We start from the raw sequence: 7,061 nt of genomic DNA, 5'->3' as shown, positions 1-7,061 counted from the left end.
ACCAATCATTGTAGAATGACCCTTCTAAGGATTGTTTGTCATTCGTAGAGTTTGTCGTCGCTGGTACAGGCTAAGATTAAGTGGTATGACTACATTAGCTAGTTCAGTTTGATGGCAGTGGTGGCATTTGGTTTTTTTGATCGGTGGTTTTATAGGTCCTTCGATTTCGGGGAGAAATCCCTAAGCCTGACCTTAGCTGGTTGTACCTAGCAATGGTCTTGTTGAAGCCATTGTTTGAATTTGAAGGAGTTGCTCCCTTTGGTGAAAGCCTTTGGTCTGGCTTTAACTAGTTGGATCATTGCAACAACGGTGTGTGTGTACCGTGTTTCTCCTTGGAGGCCTTGTTGCTGGAGAGGCTAATTGGGACCCAAGTGTTGCTTGGATATTAGATGGACTTGAAGACTAAGTTGTGTGGTGTAGTTCACTATGACATGATATCTTTTGTCATGCCTTTCCCTTTTTCTCTTGGTTGTGTACACCCTAATTGTGTAGAGGTCGGAAGTTATCTCCGTGTCTTAGATCTTCCTTGGTAATTCACTAAGATCAATAAAAGCTTCCTTTTTCCAAAAAAAATCAACTGAATGAAGCGTAAACATGCTGTCATCATGCTTCTCTCTCTATCTTTATTGAGTCAATACATGTCTAGCTCCAAAGTCCAAACTAATCGCTTTTATAATAAATCGTTCTATTAAATATTCAAGTAGTTTTTTCCATGGACAGGGAGAACAATACTTTCTACTTTCTACGTTGCTGAGAAGCAGAGATAGGCACAAGTTTTCTCCGTTCCTTCCAACGAATAAATGTAAAATATTTAGGTTCCTCGCTACGCTTCGGTCCAGCCTCCTACCGACGGGCCTCCGTTTTACTCATCAACACAGCCTTTATATATAAAATTTGGATCAGAAACTTAACAGTTCACGTACAATTCATAATATTCATTCTTTTTTCTCCTCTCACAATGCCGATGAAGCCAATTTTTTAGCTCTAGTTAAGGGCAAATCTGGTGTAGTGATAGAGCCTACTGTCTGTAATCGGAAGGTGCCGGATTTAAACCCCAGCCTCTGCATATTATACAGGTAAGATTTGGTTTAAATATACCCTTCCGCAGTGCGGGAAGTCTACGACACTGGATACGCCCTTTAGCTCTAGCTACAGCGCGAGAGCCAAAGCAGATAGAAGCCTGCTGTATTAAGGCCTCAGTTTCGGATTTAGTCCCTAAAATAGTTCCTGGACCAAATCATAGGTAACCGAATGGACCCTAAATAGGGTTTGTGAGCATGAGTTATGTTTGATATGGCTCCGGCTATATTGTTAGGCCTGTTTTTTTCTTGGTCGCCAACATAACATAAGTTTATCTAAGAAACTGCTCGATAAAACTCGATGATTCTCTATGAGTGTCCGCGAGTGTATGGTGGGGATGGTCGCTACATAAGGTTTTCCATTATTTACAGCTTTTCATATTCGTCAAGAATAAAGGCCACGCAACGCCCAACCCAACAGAAAGCCCGGTCACGGTCCAAGATTTGTTTTTGTTAGATTATGACCCTCGTCTTAGGTTGTATACCCTACTTTATTATGTTTAGAGCTAGTTTGGGAACCACATTTTCTCAAGAGAAATTAGTTCATTTTCTCTTGGGAAAATAGAAATCACATGGGAAAATGGAGTTTCCAAACTAACCCTTAATATATATATTCTAACTTGCTTCTTTATTAGAAGTTTGCTTAACATCAAAATAGGTTCTGACGTTCCCAAATTCGTCATTAAATAATGAGGAGGATCTTGAGATGTGCTTGTTAGAATAGATAAGTCTCTAGAACATATTAGTCTGTAACAACTTGTATACGTCCATTCCTGATTATATGCCGAAGCTTACTGAGAAGGTTAGTTTAGATATGGATGTTGCTTCCGATAAGCTTTGGCAAGTATATCTGATGGGACTCGTTTTGTAAACTGATATAGCGCGTTTCGTCGCCTATATTAACATGCAAGCAGCGCACGGTAAAGGTGCTCTGTTTCCACCAAATATCTTCCGCTCCTCTAATTTTACATGGTAATCGGAGCATAGAAGTAGATCCAATCCACGTCCATGGCTGACAGTTCTTCCTCTGTATCTGGACTTGCCTCCATGATTGCCCATCCTGTATCTGAAAAGCTTGCCAAACACAACCATACAACATGGAGAGCCCAGGTTCTCGCTACCATCTGTGGCGCTCGTCTTGAAGGCTATCTCACCGGCAGTGCTAAGAAGCCTGCCATGATGATCGACGGCAAGGACGGTGACATGGTCACCAATCCGGTCTATGAAGATTGGCTAGCTGCAGATCAACAAGTCCTCAGCTTCCTTCTCTCCTCTGTATCAAAGGAGATCTTGATTCAAGTCGTGACCAAGGAGATCGCGGCAGAGGTCTGGCAGGCGATTGAAACCATGTTCGCATCGAAGACACGGGCTCGCGCAGTGAACACACATCTGGCCCTGGCCACCACGCAGAAAGGTAACATGACGGTAACTGAGTACATTGGGAAGATGCGTTTTCTAGGTGACGAGATGGCTACAGCTTGACGACCCATTGAAGATGACGAGCTGGTTGAATATATTCTCACCGGGCTGGACGATGAGTTTGACCCCGTGGTCTCATCAGTCCTTGCTCGAACCGAGGCCATCTCCGTAAGCGAGTTGTACTCTCAACTGCTTGCGTTTGAAATTCGGCTAGACCTTCGCAACAACGGAGGCAACTTTTCCGGATCATCTGCCAACGCTGCAAGTCGGCGTGAACGTGGAGGCCGAAGCTTCTCCACTGGACTAGCTGGGCAGCGTCGTGGTGGACGCACTGCACCTGCTCAACGCCTTGCTCAACATGGAGGACATGGTGGGCGTCATGTCAACAGTGCTCCGCGTCCAGGGAATAACTCACGAGCAAATAACAGTTCATCTGATCCTCCACAGTGCAAAGTTTGTCTAAAGACTGGACATACTGCTGATAGATGTTGGCATAGGTATGATGAACTGTTATGTTTCTGATGTTCGACAGGCTGCTGTTGCTACAAGTTCTTATGCAGTTGACACAAACTGGTACATGGACACGTGAGTTACTGATCATATAACTGGAGAACTAGAAAAATTATCCTTCAGAGAAAGATACAACGGGAGCGATCAAATCCATGCGGCAAATGGTGAAGGTATGGCAATTAGTCATATTGGTAAAGCTACTGTTCATACCCAGAATCATGATCTTAATCTCAATCATATCTTGCATGTCCCACGTGCCACAAAAAATCTTGTTTCTGTTCATCGTCTTGCTAAAGATAATAATGTTTTCCTTGAATTTCACCCTCATGTCTTCTTTATAAAGGATCGGGACACGAGGACCACTCTACTTAAAGGAAGAAGTCACCAGGGTCTTTACCCCCTGCCAACCGTCCTTCCCTTCAAGAAAAATGTTCTTGGAGTTAATAAACCATCCTTTGATAAGTGGCATAGCCGCTTGGGTCATCCTGCAGCTCCCATAGTTCATAAAGTTATTAGTAGCTTTAATCTTCCATGTTATAGTGAGTCCAATAAGAAGTTTGTGTGTGATGCTTGTCAACAAGCAAAGAGTCATCAGTTGCCATATCCAAAGTCATCCAGTGTTTCGAGTCATCCTCTAGAACTTATTTTTCAGATATATGGGGACCTGCACCCAGTTCTGTTGGCAATTACAAGTACTATGTAAGCTTCATTGATGACTTTAGCAAATTTACTTGGATTTACCTTCTTAAATTCAAGTCAGAAGTTTTCCAGAAAATCAATGAGTTTCAAAGTCTAGTAGAAAGACTTTTAAACAGAAAAATAATTACTGTGCAGACCGATTGGGGCGGTGAATATGAAAAACTTCATTCCTTTTTCAGAAATACTGGGATATCACATCATGTTTCATGCCCTCATGCTCATCAGCAAAATGGGTCAGCTGAATGCAAACATAGACACATAGTAGAGGTTGGCCTATCTCTTCTAGCTCAAGCCTCTATGCCCCTAAAATTTTGGGATGAAGCGTTTCTTGCCGCCACATTTCTTATCAATCACATTCCCAAGGTGCTTGTTTCTGATGCGAAAGGACCCAAGACTGTTTGGGTACCTAAGGACAACACCTAAATTTGTGTTGTAGGTTTATGCATCCGGTGGAACAAGCTGGATAATCGACAGCGGGTGCACAAACCACATGATAGGGGAGAAAAGAATGTTCTTCTCATATGAGAAAAATGATGATCCCCATAGGACAATCACATTCAGGGATGAAAATCAAGGTTTGCTCAAAGGGTTGGGTACAATCACTATATCACCTGACCATTCTATTTCTAATGTATTTCTTGTAGAATCTCTAGGTTACAACTTGCTTTCTGTTTCTCAATTATGCAAAATGGGCTACAACTGTTTATTTACTGATGTTGATGTTACCGTCTTTAGAAGAAATGATGATTCACTGGCTTTTAAGGGAGTGTTAGATGGTTAGCTAATACTTAGTTGATTTCACTGATAACAATGCTGAACTAGACACTTGCCTAATTGCTAAGACTAACATGGGTTGGCTCTGGCATCACCAACTTGCTCATGTTGGGATGAAGAATCTTCACAAGCTTCTAAAGGGGGAACACATTTTAGGACTAACCAATGTTCATTTTGAGAAAGACAAGATTTGTAGTGCATGTCAAGCAGGGAAGCAGGTTGGAGCTCATCATCCACACAAGAACATCATGACGACCGAGAGGCCGCTTGAACTACTCCACATGGATCTATTTGGCCTGATTGCTTACATAAGCATCGATGAGAGTAAGTATTTATCGGGGACCATAATTAGGGGTACCCTCAAGGCTCCTAATTCTCAGCTGGTAACCCCCATCAGCATAAAGCTGCAAAGGCCTGATGGGTGCGATTAAGTCAGGGATCAGTCCATTCGAGGGACTCGATCACGCCTCGCCCGAGCCTAGCCTCGGACAAGGGCAGCCGACCCCGGAGGATCTCCGTCTCGCCCGAGGCCCCCCTCCAGCGGCGAACATATTTCTGGCTCGCCCGATGCCCTGTCTTCGCCAAGAAGCAACCCTGACCAAATCGCCGCACCAACCGACCAAATCACAGGAGCATTTAATGCAAAGGTGGCCTGACACCTTTATCCTGACACGCGCCCCCTAGCCGGCAGAGCCGAAGTGACCGCCGTCACTTCGCCGCTCCACTGACCGGCCTGACAGAAGGACAGCGCCGCCTACGCCGCTCCGACTGCGGTGCCACTTGACAGAGTGAGGCTGACAGGCAGTCAGGCCCGACCGAAGGCACCATAGGAAGCTCCGCTTCGCCCGACCCAGGGCTCGGATTCGGGCTAAGTCCCGGAAGACGGCGAACTCCGCTCCGCCCGACCCAGGGCTCGGACTCGGGCTAAGTCCCGGAAGACGACGAACTCCGCTCCGCCCGACCCAGGGCTCGGACTCGGGCTCAGCCCCAGAAGACGGCGAACTCCGCTTCGCCCGACCCCAGGGCTCGGACTCCGCCCTGGCCTCAGCTGACAGTCTCCGCCTCGCCCGACCCGGGGGATCGGACTCGACCTCGGCCACGGAAGACAGACTCGACCTCGGCTTTGGAGGAGCTTCCACACCGCCCAACCTAGGGCACAGACCAGCCATGTCAACAGGAGGCGCCATCATCACCCTACCCCGAGCTGACTCGGGCCACAGGGAACAAGACCGGCGTCCCATCTGGCTCGCTCCGCCAGATAGGCAATGATGGCGCCCCGCATACTCGGTGATGACGGCGGCTCTCAGCCCCCTTACGGAAGCAAGAGGACGTCAGCAAGGACTCAACTGCTCCGACAGCTGTCCCTCCGCCAGGCTCCATCGCTCCTCCGACGGCCACGACATCACACCAGCTGGGTGCCAAAATCTCTCCGGCTGCCACGACGGCATGTACTTAGGGCGCTAGCTCTCCTCCGCTAGACACGTAGCACTCCGCTACACCCCCCATTGTACACATGGATCCTCTCCTTACGCCTATAAAAGGAAGGACCAGGGCCCTCTTAGAGAGGGTTGCGCGGGGACGAGGACGAGACAGGCGCTCACGTGAGGCCGCTCGCTCCCTCTCCCGCATGGACGCTTGTAACCCCCTACTGCAAGCGCACCCGACCTGGGCGCGGGACGAACACGAAGGCCGCGGGATTTCCACCTCTCTCACGCCCATCTCCGGCCACCTCACTTCCCCCCTTCGCGCTCGGCCTCGCGCTCGACCCATCTGGGCTGGGGCACGCGGCGACATTCACTCATCGGCTTAGGGACCCCCCGGTCTCGAAACGCCGACAGTTGGCGCGCCAGGTTTGGGCCTGCTGCGTGTTGACGAACAGCTTCCCGTCAAGCTCCAGATGGGCAGTCTCCAGCAACCTCTACAACCCAGGACGGTGCTCCGTTTCGGGAGTCTTGAGTTCATGTCCCTCGACAGCAGCTACGACATGATACTCATTCCACCACCGGGCGGCAGCGGCAACGGCGGCCGACAACCCGCCCGCCGGCGGCGGAATCGACGACGTCTTCCCCGCGTGGTGGAAAACAACCTTCGAGCTCATCCCGCCCTCTTCCCCGCCGACGGAGGGGAAGGCGGGGCAACCAAGGCCAAGCAGGAGGCAGCGCCTCGTCGGCTGTCGAGCGAGTCGACAGCGCCGGCACCCCAACGGGGGGCGCACCGGGCATCGACCTCGCGCTTGAGACGAAGACGAGCGCGGTCTCCCCGCGACACGCCAATCCTGAGCAAGCGGACGACGCCAGCACGCTCGCGAAAAGCTTGCTGGACGTCACCCTCGTACCTGAGACGACGGTGCAGTCAGTCCCCGACGTGACTTCATCACCGCCCGTCGACCAAGAGGTACCGACCGATTCCCATCACACGTCATTTGGATTCAGCCTCAACCCGCCTGGCGGCTTCGCTTTGGCGGGCGCTCTCGTAGAGGCGAGCCCAAACCCCCTGGGGTTTCGTATGCGGTCACCTTGGGACCGGCTGACGGACGTCTCGACCTACGGGCCCTCTGGGTCCGAGGAAGACGACGAGCCC

General features: G+C 49.5%; 1 non-coding gene across 1 annotated transcript; it reads left to right on the top strand.

The window, feature by feature from the left end:
• The first annotated feature begins 2,564 nt into the window (after positions 1–2,564).
• Positions 2,565–2,703, top strand: LOC111590198 (small nucleolar RNA Z247). Its single transcript, XR_004852909.1, has one exon. It is a non-coding gene; the product is annotated as a small nucleolar RNA Z247 (small nucleolar RNA).
• The last annotated feature ends 4,358 nt before the right edge of the window (positions 2,704–7,061 follow it).

Source organism: Zea mays, chromosome 9 (genome assembly GCF_902167145.1).
Source record: "Zea mays cultivar B73 chromosome 9, Zm-B73-REFERENCE-NAM-5.0, whole genome shotgun sequence".
Classification (NCBI taxonomy): domain Eukaryota; kingdom Viridiplantae; phylum Streptophyta; class Magnoliopsida; order Poales; family Poaceae; genus Zea; species Zea mays.
The sequence above is the reverse complement of the archived record's forward strand: the minus strand, read 5'-3'. Positions and strand labels throughout refer to the sequence as shown.